We start from the raw sequence: 21,376 nt of genomic DNA, 5'->3' as shown, positions 1-21,376 counted from the left end.
TTTTTGTCCACATCATCGTACAAAATGGCGAAAAAAAGTTTGAAAAATTGTTTTCGTATTTCTATAGTTTAATAATTTATTTAAAAATATCATTCCGCGATCTGTAGACGGTGGCTCAAATAGTTTTCAAGTTACAGCCATTTAAATGGTTGCCGCTCAGTTCAAACAGCCCAAACAGTTAGTATTTAAGCGTGTCGAAACATGTCAAAACATCATTTTTCGAGTTTGTTGCAGTGATAACTGGAAGACAAATGAATATTAAGATATCGGGTGATTTTTTAAGAGCTTGATAACTTTTTTAAAAAAAAAAACGCATAAAATTTGCAAAATCTCATCGGTTCTTTATTTGAAACGTTAGATTGGTTCATGACATTTACTTTTTGAAGATAATTTCATTTAAATGTTGACCGCGGCTGCGTCTTAGGTGGTCCATTCGGAAAGTCCAATTTTGGGCAACTTTTTCGAGCATTTCGGCCGGAATAGCCCGAATTTCTTCGGAAATGTTGTCTTCCAAAGCTGGAATAGTTGCTGGCTTATTTCTGTAGACTTTAGACTTGACGTAGCCCCACAAAAAATAGTCTAAAGGCGTTAAATCGCATGATCTTGGTGGCCAACTTACGGGTCCATTTCTTGAGATGAATTGTTCTCCGAAGTTTTCCCTCAAAATGGCCATAGAATCGCGAGCTGTGTGGCATGTAGCGCCATCTTGTTGAAACCACATGTCAACCAAGTTCAGTTCTTCCATTTTTGGCAACAAAAAGTTTGTTAGCATCGAACGATAGCGATCGCCATTCACCGTAACGTTGCGTCCAACGGCATCTTTGAAAAAATACGGTCCAATGATTCCACCAGCGTATAAACCACACCAAACAGTGCATTTTTCGGGATGCATGGGCAGTTCTTGAACGGCTTCTGGTTGCTCTTCACCCCAAATGCGGCAATTTTGCTTATTTACGTAGCCATTATGTAGACCATAAATCGGACGTAAAGCGCGAAACACATTTCGAACCGAACACTGATTTTGGTAATAAAATTCAATGATTTGCAAGCGTTGCTCGTTAGTAAGTCTATTCATGATGAAATGTCAAAGCATACTGAGCATCTTTCTCTTTGACACCATGTCTGATATCCCACGTGATCTGTCAAATACTAATGCATGAAAATCCTAACCTCAAAAAAATCACCCGATATAATAAAATCGAAACTCATAATTATAGGAATAAATCTACAACAAAGTTTAAAACGATTTTTTGCTACGACTGTTAAGGGGGAGTTCTACTCTAGAATTTTGAATAATTTGATTTTTTTTTTCATATATTTAAAGTTTAGACCCTTAAGAACATATCCTCCAAAGGATTTTTAAAAATTAAAATTATTTTAAGAGCTACAATTACTTTAGTGACGCAGTACATAGCGCACTAATAAATGACTTAGATTGCCTGAAATTTGACTCACTTTTTTAGACGCGTTTTTCTCGAAACTACTTTTTTTCACACGGTACCGGCATTATCTCAAGTTCTATACAACCGATTTACTTGAAATTTTGTGTGAAAGCTCTTTATATAATCCATTATCGTTCCTACCCGCATCGTGTCAAAATTTTTGTTTTTAATATTTTAAAAAAATTTAGGAATTTCAAAAAAAAAGCGTAAAAAATTATTTTTATTTTCAGGCAGTCGCCATTTTTCAAAAAAAAAAAAAAAAAAAATTCGCGTTCCCTGAGGTAGGGACTGCTGTTATATCCTTACTGATTAGGAATTTCTTTTGATGTTTTTTTTTTTCACACCACCAGGAGAGTCAGGATCAATGTCACCAGGATGCGCCATGTTTTTTTACACCTCTATGACCTTAATTAAATTCACTATACCGAAAGATAAACAATGCTTTCGGACTACCAGGATATCATAAAACGTATTATTACGCTGAGTCTTGGATCTATGCTTACGACCGGGAAAAAGACGATCAATCGGCCGAAGTCGAAAAAATGTGGTCGAAGCAGGTCAAAAATCAAGGTTATGTTGACAGTTCTCTTCAATTATCAAGGTGTGGTGCACTCCGAATTCCTTCCGACCAGCCAAACTGTCAACAAAGAAAACTATTTGAGTGTTATGCGTCGTTTGCATGAATCTATTCGTAAAAAGAAGCCGGAATTATGGACTGACAACTGGTTTTTCTTGGTTTTTGCACCACGATGATGCACCACCGCATACTGCATTGATTCTTCGTGAGTTTTTTGCAAAATTTTCAGGCAATATTGTGCCGCAACCACCGTATTCACCTGATTTAGATCCGTGTGACTTCTTATTATTCAGCAAACTCGACCGTTCCTGGAAAATCGTTTTAAGTCAATTGAAGTCATTAAATCTGAATCGCTATAGATTTAAAGGCTATTCCAGAAATTGACTTTAACAACTGTTTGGATTGGACAAAACCTTGGCACAAGTGTACATTGTATTATAGTATTATCTTATTGAACTATCGAACTAGATTTGTTTGTTTTCTACTGTGTCGTCAAAATCTACTTTTTTGTGGAAACGCGGTAAAGAAATTAGTTTGCGACATGCAAAACGTATAGCATTGCTTTATAAAGGCTGATCTAACCACTCCCACTATAAAGCATTTTATATAGTCTTACCTTGTTTGTCCCTGTTGCGTACAACGCCTTTTCCGGTACTTTAGCCCATTAAGGCCACAAATTAATAAACTCTGTCCGAATGCAGAAATGAAACAGAAATGAACTGATTACTGGCGCAGATCAATTCTGTGAATTGATATTATTTAGTGTTTACCTTTACCTTTACTTCATTGGCCTCACAACGCGATAATATACATACATACATATTTATGTATATACCCAAGCTACATACTTACATATTTTCATATCTTTAGCTGCTCATAGTATCTTCATCGTACCGAGATTACTTGTGTATATAAGTAATTTTTTTACAGGAAGGTATTTAAAAAAGAATCAAAATAAACAAAGAACACAATGGCAATGGTGTAGTTGATAGTGGAGAAAAAGGCAAAACATTCCCACAATTTTGATTGCATATCCGTCCGTTAGTTTATACAAAACGATTTCATGAATAAATACATACATATTTTCCTCTGAAATATGTTCAAAAATTCTTGCGGTTAAGCAGCAACCACCAGCGCTAAAGCAGTTCCAAATACATACATACTAACTCGCTGAAGAACGAATTGCCGATGGTACTTGTGTAAATGCACAGCAAGAACTTTGTAATAAAATACGCTTAAGTGTGATGTTGTGTGGCAAGTGTGCAGAGGGGGTGTAAGTATAATAGAGGCGTTGGTAACAGCAACTTTGGCGCACTCAAGCAGGCATATAAAAAGATAATTAATTATGCCACATTTTAAAGACCTAAGCGAGCGATTTCGGCCGTCATCCACACAAAGCAGCAATTACAAAAGGAATTACCGAAAACAGTAAAAACATTACAACTACAAAAAGGAAAAATCACAAAAAATGTTTTGTAGACACAAAGCGCCATTTTACTCAAGGTTCTCCCATTAACGGAGCAGTGAAGCAATAGGGTGAGCGCCTTGGTCAAAGAATCTTTGATTTGGTTTAGCTTTATTTTTTTTTTGTGCTAAATATGCCCAACTTATTCCAGTGTGAAGACGTCTCAAAATTTGCGTTTTTATAATATTTTCCGAGACCGTAAAAAAAACATTTTTGTTCATTTTAAATGAATTTCGATTATAATTACCATATAGTGCTCATTCAGTATATGGATATATTCAAATCTTTTTCTAGTATTTTGAAACAACCGACTTTTGAACTTTCAATTTTTAATAAAGTTACTAAAGCTTGTTGGTCGCAATTAATAAATGCTTTTAATCATTTTCCATTGAAAGTTAATACTATGAAGCGTTTCGTTTCATTAAGTTTATATAAATTTAACGGTTTTCCTTAATTTTAATTTTTCTTTGTGGTTTTGAATGAGTCAATCAGTCCCTCCGTTTTCATATTTTTTTGGTAAGATTTCAATCTGGCCATACCTCGTTTACGATTACTTAAGGGAACTCTGTCAACTGTCAAAGTTCAGGATGTTTTGACATTTAGCAATTAGTTCCCTCATTTCCAATGAGAGATGAAAGTTTTGTAAGTCCGATAAATACTTTTCGAGATTTTCTATAATTAGCAAAGGGTTATCGGTCGCTCTAGAACTTTCGTGAATGGTAAGGCTTCAAATACGTTTTGCTCAAACTATTAGTTATGAATATTTAACCTATGTCACTAGGTCACCTATGAATCTCGTAGCAATTATTAATTTAAGCTTCAATCAGTCACTAGATGATATGATAAAAAAAAAAAAATTTTTTTCGATTGATTTTAAAAGAGGCATCAATGATTGATATTGGTCACCACAAGATAATTTAGTTGGAACTGGACTAACACAAACAACCGTTACTTTAAAATTGTTTCTAATTTAAGTCAAGTCTAATTAAAACCGTTTTGATGTTGCAATGGTTTTACTTTTACAAATTAGGCGTGCGTACGCTCCGAGATCCTAACTTCGACTCGGACCATGCACGTCGAAAAATACATGGAAGGTTCGACGTTGAGAAGCTGCAACCATAACAGACAGTCGAACGACTTTCAACTGGACTTGCACTCCTGCTCGCTGAGAGCAATCGTCAACAATTCAGTATGAGACTCAATTCAGTTCAAGACACAACCTAATAGACCGAAGCATATTCTTGTAGAACCCTTAGAGATGATTTATTAACCGATGCCCAGAGCATTCTAAATTATGGAGAGAACACTTCCCCAGTCTGCTGAATGGCAATGAAAGCATAACACCAGGAGATGGCGAACTCGATCCCCTAGTCGATGACGATGGAGCAGACGTTCCGTTGCCTGACCATGGAAAAGTTCGAATAGCAATTACCCGCCTGAGGAACAAACAAATCTGGGTTGCCGGTCGAGCTATTCAAATACGGCGGCGAAGAACTGATTAGAAGCATGCATCAGCTTCTTTGTAGAATATGGTCGGATGAAAGCCGAAAATTTCAATTTTAGTTAGTTAGTTCTTTTGTCTTCACAGAATACAAGAAAACAAGAGCAAGACGAAATATCTACTGTCATCAAACAAACAGTCGTCGCATTTGCGACTTGGCGCCCATGTCACTGTTGACAGTTATAGCTTCTAAGTCGTAGATAGCATTAGCAGCAACAAAAATATCAGCTTCGAAATCCAAGGCAGGATAACACTACCAACAGGTGCTACTTTGGACTGAATATACAATTGTGAAGTAAAGTCTTTTCCGATGAACGAGAACCAAAGTCTATAAGTCACTCACTATTCCTGTACTGCTATATGGTGCAGAGGCATGGACGATAAGGACATCTGATTAGTCGACGTTACGAGTTTTCGAGAGAAAGGTTCTCCGAAAGATTTATAGAACTTTGCGCATTGGCATCGGTGAATACTGTATTCGATGGAACGATGAGCTGTATGAAATATACGACGACATTTAACATAGTTCACAGAATCTACACGGGCTACACGGGCTCTTAAGTGGGCAAAAACACTCCAGCCTTGGAAGTTTTCGACACCGTATCCGCCTGTTGGAAATACCAGGTGGAGAAGGACCTGGCTTGCTTGGAGTCTCCAATGGGCGACACATAGAAAAATAGAGAAACGACTGGCGCGCTGTTGTTAACTCGGCTATAACCGCGTAAGCAGTGCCTACTCCTGTAAAGATTGAGAAAAGATTTATTGCTTCGGAGTGCAGCCTCCTTTAGAGAAGTGACCATCGACTCAGGCCGCAGAGCTGCAATACTAGCCTTGAACTCATTAACAATGCTTTGAGGGTTGTCCAGAGAGTGCCTAACCTCGCTATCAATAGCATCGAGTGTCTGTGATAATGGTATGGGTGGCACAGCACCCTCGAACCTATCAGTAGAAAGGGAGCGGACGGTTCTCCCTTATCCTATTGTGTTCTACTACTAGATAGCTGGCCTTCGCAGAACTTGAACATCGCTATGCCACCATCGGTACATGCGCTGTCGCATATGCCTTTTGGCCACAAGATCGATCGCAAGAGACTTTGTCTTCAGTAACGCTATCCTCTCCTTAGTTCCTTCTTGTCGCGCGTTCGAGAGGTCAAGACTTAATACTCGGAACCGCATCCCTTCAGGCATCCTACCGAGCTGGCGGGGACTGGAAATTAATCGCCTATGTAAATTTGTATTGAATACTAAGTATTTTGCTTATTTATAAGTTCGAATACAGGAGTTATGCTTTTCTATGGCCTCACAAAGGACTATATATAGTAGTCCACGTACGATCTTTCATCAGCCATAAGAACTTAATAATTAACAAAGTTGACCACTAATTGTGTTACACTATATTTTATCATTCGCTGCTAAAGAATTGCTATCGTTAGAAATAAGCACAGTGAGAAAGCACTTAACGAAGGTTTAGACGATTAGCAATCTTTAACATATGGTTTCAATTGCGATCTCTAAAACGTTGATAAACTATTTATTCCCTTTCCGAGCTGGTTGATTAAGCATTCATGCCAAAATAAGATTTCAATGTTTCGAAATTTGAAAATATATGATTTTCACCACCCTAATGGACCTCCAGTATAATTATGTGTATAAAAAAATATGTATACTGTAAACGTGGCACTCTTGCAGCAAGCGCCAACTAAAAAGCGTGTTACTAGCTAAACGGCTGCAGAAATAGGTAGTGGAATAAATCATGTAACATATGTAATTTTATATTTCCACAAGCGGTTAAGATAGGTTTTAAAGTTAACCTAAAGCAGGGAATATTGAGATATATGTATATACTTATAGCGCAATTCTGTAAGCGGCCTCTAGTCACAATTTGATTCGTAGTGATATTTGATCGGATAGTACAAGTATACACATAATAAACATTCTCTGGAGTTTTGAAATCGAAATTCAATTAATTATGGTACAGTATTTCTTGTAGAAAGGGAATAGAGTGGGAAACAAAACGACTCGACCCCAATCTTTAAACACGTTTTTCTCAGAATTGAAAACGGTTTCCACTCTCAAAGCAAGAGTTTTGAAGATACCTAGTTCCAACTTGGAGAGTACATTTTTAAAGTCGGTCGCCATCACGCTATGGAACCTTTTTTTTTTTTTGACATTTCCAACTTTTTTCTGCAAAAGAAAGGCCAATACTCTTTGTTCAAATCGCCGCGATTTTGTAAAATAAAAAAAAAAAACATAATAGCGCGATAGCTACTTTTCTTCACATTAATAATCTTTTTGAATTTTTGTTTCACAGGACCTTTTTTTACTTGTCATTCCAGCAATTTATTTAACTCTTATACACCCAATAAATGAACATAAAAAAATAATTTTGTATTCGTCATGAATACATTTATTTATAAAAACAAAAAATCGGACTGATTAATTAATTTCAACATTAAAAAAAATCCAGAAAATCAGTGAATTTTCGGATGGTCATACTAAGACGATCCCTTAATGGATAGTTCTTTTTTTATTTTGTAATCAACGAAAGTTAAAAATAAATAAATTTCTCAAACATATCKTAAATATTCCGACATATATTTTTATTTTTAATACTAATTATGCTTTTTGATTATGTGATAGAATATTTAATATTTGTTTTCAATATATTTATTTTTATTGAAGTTTTTATATATCTTTAAATAATGAAATATAACAGCCGTTTAGACCTGTTCGTTTTCAATTGAGAGATATTTTTGACTGTCACGTACTGAATTGCAAAATTGTCTCAAGTCACAAAAATGTTCTATAATTTAAAATCTCAATTTTAGAGACTTGAAGCTGTATCATAGTGCAAAATTTCGATATTAGCTTATACAAGAATTTATGTTGGTATGTTTTACGTGTCAAATTTGCTGATGAACGAATAACTTTTGTTTTAAGGGGTTAGGGGTAGTCATAAGCACGAAAAAATTAAAATTTTCAGTAGTTTTTTTCCAAATTGTGTTATTTTGCAAAAGTAGTAATATGGCATTATTATAGAATGTGTTGACTTGAAGTCACGAAAATTAAAAAAAAAATTTAGTTTCCATAGTTGTTTGTGTTGACCAAGTTCCAAAAATGGTACTTTCGGTGACAACCATCAGTCCTTGGAGATTCATCTAAAATCAATTGGACAAAAAAAAATTTGTTTTATAAATAGATAATCCTGGGCCTGATCGAAGGATTTTTTGCTTTTCAAAATTTTACAAAATGGCGGCCTCAGGAAATTTTTTTCTAAATTTTTGGAAAAAATCAACAGTTAATTGGTCTTAAAAACTTTAAATTAAAAAAAAAAATCCTTAGATCAGGCCCGAGTTTATTATGTATTCTAAAAGCTGTATAAATTTCATTAAAATCGGTTTTCACGTTGCAGTTGTCACCAGTTCAAAAACATAGCTTTGAGAAAAACGCGTTTAAAGTTTCACACTAGCGCTTTGAAGTGCCCGAGCTCTCTTTGTTATTTGTCGAAGAACTCAAAAACTAATTATGGGATCAACGTGAAATTGAAGAATATTTTTAAGGTATTACACTTAACGAAATGAAAAAAAAAAATAATAATTTTTTTAAAACACCGACTACTCCTAACCCCTTAAAAGAGAGTTTCTTATAAAACAGCCTCATAAAGGGATTTTCGACCTAGAGTCAAATGTCGATATCTGCCTAAATACAAAACAAGTTTCGATCGAAGAACCTATTAGTTAAACAGTTCGAAAGCCAGTTTATTGATTTTCAAAAAGTTGTAAATTTCTTTGATTAACCCATTTCCTACTCAAAATCAATCTCATAGCGAATTTCTGGATTTTTTTTTAGAAAACTATTTTACACAAATCTTGCTTCTATGATGTTAGTCAGTTTCTTGCTATTTTTGGGTTGCTAAAATCGAAAATGATAGAAAAAGTTTCCTAGCACTTAAGTTTTCTTGTGTTGTAGCCAAGAGGTGTAGGGGTTAAAACAATTTACTAAAATGACAAACAAAGTTAAAAGTGTAGGCAATTTTTTGAACTCAATTTCGACAAGTAATAAGGCAGTATTTAAGGAAACAACCTTGGTTATAGTAGTGATATACCATACAAAAGGTCAGGAGTAAACGTCGGAGACCCTATACAATATTTAGACAAGCTGAATGAAGTAGCGATGTCCGTCTGGCTCTGCGTTTCCATTTTTGCTCTCGACCCTTTATTCTCAAGAAGCTACTCATTTATCGAAACCGCCGATATCGGACTATCACTTGATAAAGCTGCCATATAAACTGAACAGTCAAAATCTAGTCATTGTTTGGAAAACTATATTAGGTTCACGAAAACTCGCACGGAAAGCATACGATGCCCGAGCAAATTGTTCTCATTGTTCCTTTAAAGAAACTCTAATACTTAGTGACATCTATTTTATTAGTGAAGGATATTTATCTTATTCTTTTATAATAGGTTGTCAAAAAAGTCTTGCGGTATTTTTGCGATATTTTTATTGCATTTTCAATTGTTCATAAAATTTTTTTTGATGCCCAGCTCTTGACCGATGCTACGGCTGCTACTATGCCAGTCTCTTTCGACCAATTCTGCGATTTTTTCGCAATTTTCGACGACAGGCCTTCCGGAGCGTGGCGCATCTTCGACCACCCCTACACCAGAACGAAAACGTTGAAACCACCGTTGTGCGGTGGAAATGGAAACTGTATCGGGTCCATAAACTGCACAAATTTTATTGGCGGCTTGAGATGCATTTTTGCCTTTATCGTTGTAGTAGTACTGTAAAATATGCCGTATTTTCTCTTTATTCTGCTCCATGTTTGCGACGCTATAACTCACGAACAACTTAAAAGAAACGACAATCAAACACAAGTTAGCGCGTGAAATGAGCTTTCCAAAAAGGTATAGCATGAATCGATGCGACGAATAAAACTAGAACTACGCGCTCTCAGCGCCAACTAGCGAGAATACCGCAAGACTTTTTTGACAACCTAATATTTCGATTGTTCGCTTAATTAAATCGTTCCGAAATTCTTAAAAACCCCTTAATGGGAGTTGAAATTCATTGAGCAAATGGCTACAAGTGGTATATTAAGTATATCGCGAATTGCTAAGCAAACGACAAGGGGCGCTGCGCATCTCAATTAAAAAGTGTCTGTGATATAACAACCACCTGACTTATGCCACAGATAACCTACCATAACTTAAATTCATTACTTCGCACAAACAAATCATAAATCCAGCCAACTTTTTATGTACTCACTGCCATTCAGCTGTTATGTCTTGTAACCTTTTCGGTTATCAACCTTAAATCGTTTCATTGTAGGTCTCACAGTCTTCCTCAAATAATTTCCAACACAACGTAAGCAAACAGCAGACAAATTTATAGAGCTTTGACTTCAGCAAATTGACGACAGTGCCGCAATGGCAGAGGCGGCTGCCAGAACCAGCGAAAGTAGCAATGACTGCTATTCACGAAACGCGGGGTGGACGAATCGCCTGCGACTCGCCAACGTGTCGGCGTTGCTTAGATTTGCCGATTTCGCTCGTTGATTAGTTTCTTGAGTCCTCACTGTTGCTCTGAGTAAGTGGTTTGAAGACGAACACTTTGTTGGCGGTGCGATTTTTTGGTAGGGATGCATTGGGCGGCAGGACTCATGTGTCTTTGAACTGTACGAGTCTGCTGCAATCGACCGAACGACCAAACGAAAAATGGCGAAACAAGAAAATCAAAAAAAAAAAGCAACAATGTGCACAAACAAAATTTCGTCTAGACTTTGGCACAGCGTAAAATTTTCATTGTTGTTGTATGTGGCACTGTCGTGCAGACAATCGTTGTTACTTTATTTGAAATATGTTAAAGTGGCTGTAAAACCTAATCTGTAGAGTAATACAGCGGGGAGCAGACTGCAAATCCATGCAAACAGACATAGTTTTGCTTCTGTATATGTGGGTGAGCGAGAAAAATGTTGTGTGGATGCAGCAAATGTGGCAAATATATATGTATGTATATGATGATGTTACTGTATAGGTATTACAGTGGTTAAGGACAGGTTCATGGACGCATTGCGTGATGTCGATAACCTGGCACATCGACCGCAGCCAGCCAATGCGTAGACGCAGAGTTCAATGCATTAACAATGCGACCGAGGCAACGGGAAAGCAGTTATGTAATCGGACGTTTCAAAGTTCATTGTAAAGTTGAACAGAAAGATTCTCAACAATTTTTGTATTCGCATTCTTATAGATACCAGCAGATTGCTACCGCATCGCTCAACGCCACGTTAAATGCAGTCAAAATAAAATCGACAATTTCTCAAGTTTCGCACACTCTTGTACACTAAGAAGGAGAACGTAAATAATTATAGGTGAAGTGTTTAAAGCAAAAATTATTAGTTTGCGCAAATACATTCTAGATATTGCACAGGAATAAACTGCTACTTATTCAAGCTTGACCCCAAAAAAAATTGGCGAGCCCCTATCCATCCATGTGGATGTCAACAGGATTTTTGGGTCTGACAGCTACATGTTAAATTTTAGTTCCTCCTATGACAAAAATAAGGGAAAAATGTTTTTTTCCGATTAAAGTTTGCTTTCGTAGAAATTAGAGCAATATTTCGATTTTTATGCACAAATTACTGATTTTTATATTTTTTCCACAATTTCACTATAGATTATAATTAGTAAACTTTTTTTAGATACAAGAGTCGTTTTTATTAAAGATGTGCGATAAACAATAATACATTTAATGTAAAATAACAAGAAATTACTGTCTAAAGGTGAATATTTTTTGTACTTCTTTTATGCTCATATGAGCTCTCTCGTATTAAGCCCCAAATATAATCTCCCATCATATTCTCGTTGTCCTGCCCTTGATATCGGCGTTCAAAGTACATCACATCTTGGTAACAACGTTCTCCTTGCTCTTCGGAGTAGGCCCACATGTTGCCTGCCATATTTGATTTATGAAATGAATTAAAATATACTTACCGATGTAGATCAACTCAAAGCAAACTTAAAGAACTATATTATATTTAAGTGTTTTTCAATGTCTAGAATCAGAATTCAAGCGTGAGAACAGAAACCCCAAAAAAAAAATTATTTTTTTTTTGTTGACCGGTGTAATATAAAAAATGCATTAAAGGAAAACATTTTTTTTTTTGCGTGCGTGAATTCCAAAAGTTTCAAATTGATTTAGAACACCTACACCTTTGATATTATGTTAACTGTAAAAAAAACCAATCGTCAGGAAAAATAATGGTATGCTAAGGTTAGGAGGATGGATTCATGTGTAGAAGTTCATGCAAATGAGGAAAGTTCTCTGAATCGCCGTTCACTTGGGAGTGGCCAGAAACGATTATTTTACATATGGCTCAAGCAGCTCACGACTTCGGGTCTTTGACCAAGTATCCTCTGGGGAACCTAAGAACATCCGCTTGAAGGCGAGCTAAAGTTAGAAGGCGAAATTTCCCCTACATAGGGCTGTGCGCTGGGTTTGAGACTCGCCACATAAAGAAACAACACCTAATGAAAAGAAACAACAAGCCTCGGATGAGTAACCCCCTTTTGATGACGACCATGGCAAACGAATTAGGGACTGTGATTTGAGGGCAAGCACCTGGAATCTCCGGTCGCTTAATTGGGAAGGTGCCGCTGCCCAGCTGGTTTATGCCCTCGTTAGAGTAAAGGCTAGCATCACCGCCGTTCAAGAAATGCGATGGACTGAACCGAGTACGTCTTTGTGGCAGTTATTACAGTAGCCATATAAAGGAGCGCAAGTTTGTTGTGGGATTCGTGGTGGGAGGGGGGCTCCGTCGCCAAGTACTATCATTCAATCCGGTGTGCGAGGTTCTTCAACATACCGCTGATTTGTGCCCATCCCCGACGGAAGAGAAGGACGATTTGACCAAAGATGTCTTCTATGAGTGCTTGGAGCGCACCTATGACAGCTGCCCCGCCACGATGTCAAAATCATACTTGGCGACTTTAACGCCAGGGTGGGCAAAGAAGGTATCTTTGGAGCAACAGTCGGTAAATTCATCCTCCACGAGGAAACATCCTCAAACGGGTTGAGGCTGATCGACTTCGACGGGAAAGAAAATACATCAAGCTACCTGGCTTTCTCCGGATCGGAAATCAACCAACCAGATCGATCAGGTTGTGTTAGACGGAAGATATGTCTCCAGTGTTCTAGACGTGCGTACCCTCCGAGGTCCTAACTTCGATTCAGACTCTTGTTGCCACCAAGATTCGCACCCGCCTCTGTGCAGCAAAAGCCGCATGTCAACGAAAACAACGAAGGTTCGGTGTCGAGAGGCTGAAATCACAACAGACAGTCCATCGATTTTCTACTCGACTTGCACTCCTGCTCTCTGAGGTTCGGTATGAGAGAACTGTGGGACGGCATTTCAAACTCCTTACGTACGCTGCAATCGAAACCGGTGGTTTTCGAAAAATGTGAGAAAACCGCTAGTACGATGAGGAGTGGCGTATCGAAGCGAAAAGAAACGATCGACCACAACACGTGCGGGATGGGATAAATACCGAGAGTTGAAGGGGGAAGCGTGACGCACTTGCAGACAAAAAAAATAGAAGGCAGAATGTATGAGTATGGAGAGCTTGACAAGCTTTGTCGACAGGGGTAATGCTCGAAAATTCGGCGAATAACAGAAGGTTTCAAAACCGGCGCATATTCCCGCAGAACCCGAGGACGTGATCTAGTAACCGATGCTCAGAACATACTGAAATTATGTATGAAACATTTCTCCAGCCTTCTGCATGGCTGTGACTGCATAATACCAAGAGAAGGCGAATCCGATTCTCCAATCGATGACGATGGAGAAGACGTTCCATTACCCGACCATGAAAAAGTTCGCATAGCAATCATTGGTCTAAAGAACAACGAAGCGGCGGGGGCCGATGGATTGCCGGCCGAGCTATTCAAACACGGCGGCGAAGAACTGATAAGGAGCATGCATAAGTGTACCCTGCCTAATCCACAAAAAGGGAGACCTAACAACCTGCGCCAACTACCTTGGTATAAGCCTCCTAAACATCGCGTATAAAGTTCTATCGAGTGTATTCTGTGAAGGATTAAAGTCCACCGTCAACAAACTGAGTGTGGCTTTAGACCTGGCAAACCAACAACTGATCATATTTTCGCCATGTGCCAAATCTTGGAAAAGATCCATGAAAGGAGAATTGGCACACACCATCTCTTCGTCGAATTCAAAGAATGTTCTTGGAATCTCCATTTGGCGCCACCTTGCGAAAAGATGAAACGACTAACGCGTCCGCCAAAAACTTCTTCTGGCACTGTCAGTACGTACAAATAAACCATTATCATAAACTTATTATTCTTATTTTGTACGTGTTTTATACAAATTACTTTGACTGTAATCACTAATGGTGCATGTAATGTTAGATTCTGAATTAATTATTCTTAACTGCCACTTACATATATTTGCATTAAATTTCTTGTCACTTTATCCTCCGTCTTTCGTTAGTTGAATATTTTTGTCTTTATTTTTATTTCAGACAGGTCATTGTTAATATGTTTTTATTCTTCAGATTTGTTGTTATTGTTTCATGAGTAACAATGACCTCTGGCGACGAAGTTCATTACCGATAGACAGTGTTTTCTTTAGTTTGCGAACACGTTTGTATGTTTTTTTTTTTAGGTTTTACAGTGGGACAATATAGACTTATTATAGGCTAAATTATGGGTGAGGTCAGCGAACCTTGCGATAATTACATGGCGACAAAAGTAAGAGAATTGTCCTGAAATTTATTTGACAGAATTAAACAATTTATTAATTATACTAAAAGTACAAGAAAATCTGTAATTTCCATTTACATTAAAAAAGAATTTCTTATTAAGCTATAGCGAGATTTTTTAAGAGAAATTTGAATCAAATTAATGGTTTTTTTTTTGTATACCTGTGTATATGAAAATTACTTTCAGGTTACACATTCTTTAAACAAATTAGCACCTTAAAATAAAAGGTAAGATACTAAATTTCATTATTAATTAGTTTCATTATAACTACTTAACAAAACTCTCTCAGAACATTTGCGCCTCGAGGAAGCATCTGAAATATCACTCTAAAGCGTCCAAAAGTAGTTTTCTATTATTAAAATGCTCCATCTAGCCTGATATCGTTTCATGGCTCTTTACTCACGTTTGTTCAATTCTCTGAAAAGTGGGAATGAGAAATATTTACTCTACCCTTGTTAAGCATCTTAAGATTTGAAAGGTTGTTGATATTTTGACGACTTGTTTATAGTTATGCTCTGTCTAAAATATTGTCTACGCCCACTTTAAAAGCAATTTGGTCTTCTCTTTGGCGATTCATCTTGATTGTGATAAACCGTGGATAAACCATAAACCGTCGATTATCCGGGCCAACAAAAACATCTTCCTTCAACTTTGCGTCCGCGAGATCTGGAGACTTTGTTACTAAGTATTTGCAGCAAGTGGATACCGGATCTCTTCTATACTATACTACTTGGTGAAATTTCGAAAATAAACACATGTTACGATTTTATTTAACCATAAGAGGATTATTAATAAATATAAATATATACAAATGAAATATAATTATTTTTCATTTAAATCAATCGGACGGTAAATAATAATTATCATTCAGAAAATCTTATGCAATTCCARTCTACATACATACATATATACATAAAATTTATTTAATCATTTTATGGCACGTAAAACCCAAAAGATCCATTGTGCTATTAGATGTCACCTCGTTTTGCTTCGACATCGTGTAGCCTAAGGCTTTCTATTTCTTTAACTAAAATTTGGCACTGCTCAGCAGCTTTCACTTTTTCTGTTGTGAATAATTTTTTACTTTAACGGTAAGCTTTTACGATTACATACGAAAAACTATACGTACATAAGTACATATGTCATTCATACCTCGAAAAGCCGTTACATATTACTCTCTTATTAGTGTTTTAAATTTCATTCGAGTGCACTCTTTGTATTCATTTTTTGCTTATTCGCTCTGAGTTTTTCAGTTTAAATTTCGTATATACTCGCACAATGATAAGATACATTCGTTTAAAAGAATAAAAAGCTTTGGTCTATCCGATTGTCAGAAGCGTTTCAACAGCTTTTTATTATCTCAAAGACGTCTCTCCCATTTCGAACTTTGCAGCCGTTTATTGTCGCCCGTTCGTGCGCTATGACACACCGAATGTCATTGGCATCAATCTTTCGTGTGTTTCGTAATAATCAAAAGTGATGGCGTATGTCGGGGATGCGGTCTAATAGAGACGCTAGTCACCTGAGAAGATGAGAGCGCTTGCAGTGGGCGGAAAATGACATTGACCGTTCGGCCATTTAACCAGTTGGTGTGCATCTGCTCGTGCTATTGGGCTGCACATTACCAAAACATGCACGAATTTATGAAACGATTAATTGGCCCAAGGTCAGTGTCAAGAAGTTTGAATGTCAGTAAACCGTATTAGTACACACAGACACACAGAAAACAAATGCGTTCATATATTTATAAATTAGTTAATGCAGTTACTAATGAAACTTATACTATTATATAAATCATGCCAACGTTGAACCTCACCGTGATATAGCTGCTCCTTTTGCTGATCGGTGGAAAGTAAGTCAAGGTAAAACTTTTGAAGGGGTTATGAGTAGTCAGAGGCACTAAAAAATGAGAATTTTCAGTATATATATTTTTTGCTATTAAATCGTGTTACTTTAGAAAAGTAGTAATATGGCATTATTATAGAATGTGTTGACTTGAAGTCACGAAAATTTAAAAAAGAAATTAAATATCCAAAGTTATTGTAGGTTGCGTTCCAGTTCCAAAAAAGGTACTTTCGGTGACAAGCATAAGTCCTTGGAGATTCATCTAAAATCAATCGAACAAAAAAAAATTTGTTTTATAAATAGATAATCCTGGGCCTGATCGAAAGATTTTTTTTTGTCAAAATTAACAAAATAGCGGCCTAAGGAAATTTTTGTCTAAATTTTTGGAAAAAATCAACAGTTAATTGGTCTTAAAAACTTTAAATTTTTGACAAAAAAAATCCTTAGATCAAGTCCGAGTTTATTATGTATTCTAAAAGCTGTATAAATTTCATTAAAATCCACCGAGCAGTTTTTGAGTTACAGTTGTCACCAGTTCAAAAACATAGAAATTTGAGAAAAACGCGTTTAAAGTTTCACACTAGCGCTTTGAAGTGCCCGAACTCTCTTTGTTATTTGTCGAATAACTCAAAAACTAATTATCGGATCAACGTGAAATTTCCACAGAATATTTTTAAGGCTTTACTTAACGGAAAGGCAAAAAAAAAATTGAAAAACCTAACCCCTTAATAGTGAAGAGGCGTAAGATGGTGCCACGACCCTGTAACAAATATTTAAAAAATGGAGAGATAATGCTTGGGTGTCGTTTTGGTTTGCCGAACAACAAATCCAAACTTCCACAGAAAAATGCATTGACGAAGATATAGTGTATCCTATAATACCCGGAGTACTTAAAAAATTTGATATTGTACTTTTTATTGAAGCTTCCTAGTATTTTTCTTTTCAGCACCGGTTACATTTGGATACACTCAATGGAAGGGTGTCCATTTTTTAAGAACTACGTCCGCGTAAATATTGTATTTGAAGAATCGGATTTACATATGTACATACAATTCGTGAATGTGTGACCCCATGAAGTAATAAACTAACTTCTTCAGTGAAATTAAGATGAAATACAATAATATAATTACACCAAATTATATCGTTTCAATAACGATATTGATCCATTCACACATCACTGTCATTCCTTATTTTATCGTTACAAAGTATATAAAGTCGAAAATTTACATCCACCTCCTAAACTATATTTGGGTAGGACTACTAGTATCGAAATAACTATAAATAATGTTTCCACTTAACTTTATTAAGCTAACTCTCAATTTGATCGATAAATTATACAAAAAGTCAGCTGGAATAAGAAAAGTCATTATGTGGGTGGGTGTTAGGGTAATTCGTAAACCAATTTTCACCAACGAAGTCTAGCACACCGCACACCAAGCGAAAGTATCAAAATCGAAGTTCTCCATAACTCGAACTCTTAAATTGGCAATATAAGACAAATTTCACACGAATTTCCTTAAATAACTCGAAGTCGCTCAAACTTGAAGTTTTTTTTGTGGATTACGGTGCTTGAGAGATCGGGAAGTTCAACTGTAGGTTTATGAGGTTATTTACCAGATTTTATCAATTTTTACTACAAGAACACATTATTATCAGAAAGCGATGTCCTCTGAGATGCTTTTATATTATTGATTTGTATGATGAAGTGTTAAAAGGAAATGTTTCTAGTAAGTTTGACATAGTCCTCCGCAAATTTTAAACCACACGCCGCTTTTTATTTGATCTTTATATACTGCTATATAATTGTGCTTTGAATTCTGAACTGGATAAAATAATATGAACATGGTGAATTCACAAAGAGCTCAAAAAAAGAGAATGATGAGTTTTGAATTAGTACAAGTTTACGTGTGTTAGTGGTTATTGACGTATATGTATTCCTTTTAAAGGAATTTAAGGTACATAATCCCTTTTTTTATGATTTTGTATGGTTCTCTTCGGTTAAGGTTAGTGTTTGCTGGCCTAGCTTGACTGCTGCGTCGACAAGAAACTCTTTGGGATTTGTTCCAAATATATTTACTTTTCGAAATGGTAAGCAATAAAATCGAGAAAAATATGCATGCTCAAAAAAAATTTCTTTACCACTTTCCCTGTGTACATATACCAACACATATTGGAGAACTGAAGTAATTGAAATAATGCTTAAATTCTTTATTTGTTTTTGTATCAAAAGGCTATTATGTAAATTGTTGTAAACAACATCTCAATATTATATCTTAAAGAACTCTTTATTTCTTTGGTATTATTGAATTCTCCATGTGTCCCACTACCACTTCATGAGAAATGCATAAATTCAGAGGCAATAAAATTGTTTACAAAGCAACTTCTCGCTGTTCGTGTTCGAATAACACATTTATTGTGCTTTTTTCTGCATCGCATAAACTCATTTGGTGCGCACAGTCTGTTCCACAAGTATGTATGTATATGACCCACTTGCATTGCGTGCTGAAAGCGTCCCAGCGCTAGTCGCATGCCTCAGATGGTGCAGGTGAACGGGTGACTTTTCGGTCGGTCGCTCCCCGTTGCGTGCGTTTAATTATAATCAAAACGAATATCATAAAAACGACATTAGGAAGATACTTATTTTTACAGTTATTTGGTGTGTGTTGTACGTGGTTGAACAAGCAGGATATCTTCATATATATAGTACATATATATGTACAGTATATCTTTATTTTGGCCGAAATATTTTCAGGTCTAAACGTTTTTGCTGTGTGTCGGAATGTTATGATCCCCACTGAGCTTTCTATTGTTGCTGTTTTTATTTGAAGCACTAAAAATTGTTGTATATACAAATTGATTTGTTTATTTATACGAGCAGAAACGCAAAAAAAAAAACTCAAAAGTTACGAATGGGCATGATGAAACTACAAAATAAAAAATTAGAAATTATATGTTGATGGTATCACCAGCTGATGGCTAATTAAATGCTTTCCGATGTAGCGAATTCTACCATCTGACTCTTAAGTTGTAGCATTGGGAGCCGTGGAATATATCTAGGCATTCACAAAGACAACGTTCCAACAACTCATCAACATCCGCGCATTCTTTGTAATGCGTAGAATCCACTTTTCCAATTTTCTGTAGGTGGATTCATAAGGGTAGCTACCCTGTGCTGTATGTTATTAAGTTCACTTTTGACTGCGAGTAGATGCGTTTTGTTCTGTCCACCATCAACGCTACACCAAAGTAACTTTGTGGTATATCCTGTGTTACTACTGTTCTAAGACCTGAGGTGTTCCTCAAGGGTCCATTGTTTCAAACAATTCTTGAAGGAGATGAATGGTCTGGGCAGCTCTTCGTTTGTCAGTGGGAATCATAATCTATTTAGGGCGCCTTGTAGCTTAAAACATCCATAAATAATTCCAAGAAATCGTACCGAGTTAGCAACGCTTGGTTGGACTTAATTATACCCTAAACAGGGAATATTAAGTTTGTCACGAAGTTTGTAACACCCAAAACGAAGCTTAGGAGACCCTACAAAGTTTATATATAAATAATCAGTATGTTGAGCTGAGTCGATTTAGGCATACCCGTCTGTCTGTTCGTCCGTCCGTCCGTCTGTGTGTCTGTATATATACGAACTAGTCCCTCAATTTTCCAGATATTTTTTTAAAATTTTGCAAACGTCATTTTCTCTTCAAGAAGCTACCCATTTGTCGAAACTGCCGACATCGGACCACTATAACATATAGCTGCCATATAAACTGAACGATTGGAATCAAGTTCTTGTATGGAAAACTTGCACATTTAACGTGATATCTACACGAAGTTTGGCATGGATTACTGCTAAAGGTAACAATATATTCTCCGAAAAAATTGTTCACTATAGCATATAGCTTCCATACAAACCGAACACATAGTTACTAAAAGAAATGCACCTGTGAAGGATATATTAGCTTCGGTGCAGCCGAAGTTAACATTTTTTCTTGTTTCGAGTTCATTTTGGTTAAGTAAACTCAACTGTACATATTTAATTGCATTAATCATAAACTAATATAAAGTCATACCAACTACCGGAAGTCAATATTTTTGTACTTGGATCGTCTGAATAATTTTTGTATCATGAGGATGTTGAACTGTTTGTTGAAGAATATAATTCGGCATGTCTAAGTCCAAGTTTCTGGTATTGTTCTTCCAAAGTTAAGCACTTTTTTGTAGTAGCTAAAATTAGGCTAAAGCTACCATCCTCTACTTAAGAGTTGTCGCGAATTTCATTTCTCAATTTTGTAGCTTCTACAACTCGTACTCGTACAACAAAATGCCATTACACCAAACGGCACTTCTCGCTAACCTACATATAGTACACACATACACACTTCCGCAACCGCACAATTGTTACCGACAACTTTATTATTCATGCATGCCGCGCCCCTAATTCTACACTCATGCCAAATGGCAAGCTTGTCAAGGCAAGGCTTTGATATTTCAATGTGCATTATTCACAAGCGTATGCAAATGTACAGACACATTTACGAGCATAACATGTGCATATTTGCGTTGCATTACCCACTATATTACGTAGTCGAAAAAGTCTTTTCGTATATCTTTTGTAGTATCTTTTGCTTAATAATATTTTTAGCGATTAAGCTGTCCTGCTTGGCCAGATAATATCGGGTGATTTTTTTGAGGTTAGGATTTTCATGCATTAGTATTTGACAGATCACGTGGGATATCAGACATGGTGTCAAAGAGAAAGATGCTCAG

The sequence above is a fragment of the Bactrocera latifrons genome, unplaced genomic scaffold (assembly GCF_001853355.1).
Source record: "Bactrocera latifrons isolate USDA-ARS-PBARC rearing strain unplaced genomic scaffold, ASM185335v1 scaffold_20, whole genome shotgun sequence".
Classification (NCBI taxonomy): domain Eukaryota; kingdom Metazoa; phylum Arthropoda; class Insecta; order Diptera; family Tephritidae; genus Bactrocera; species Bactrocera latifrons.
The sequence above is the reverse complement of the archived record's forward strand: the minus strand, read 5'-3'. Positions refer to the sequence as shown.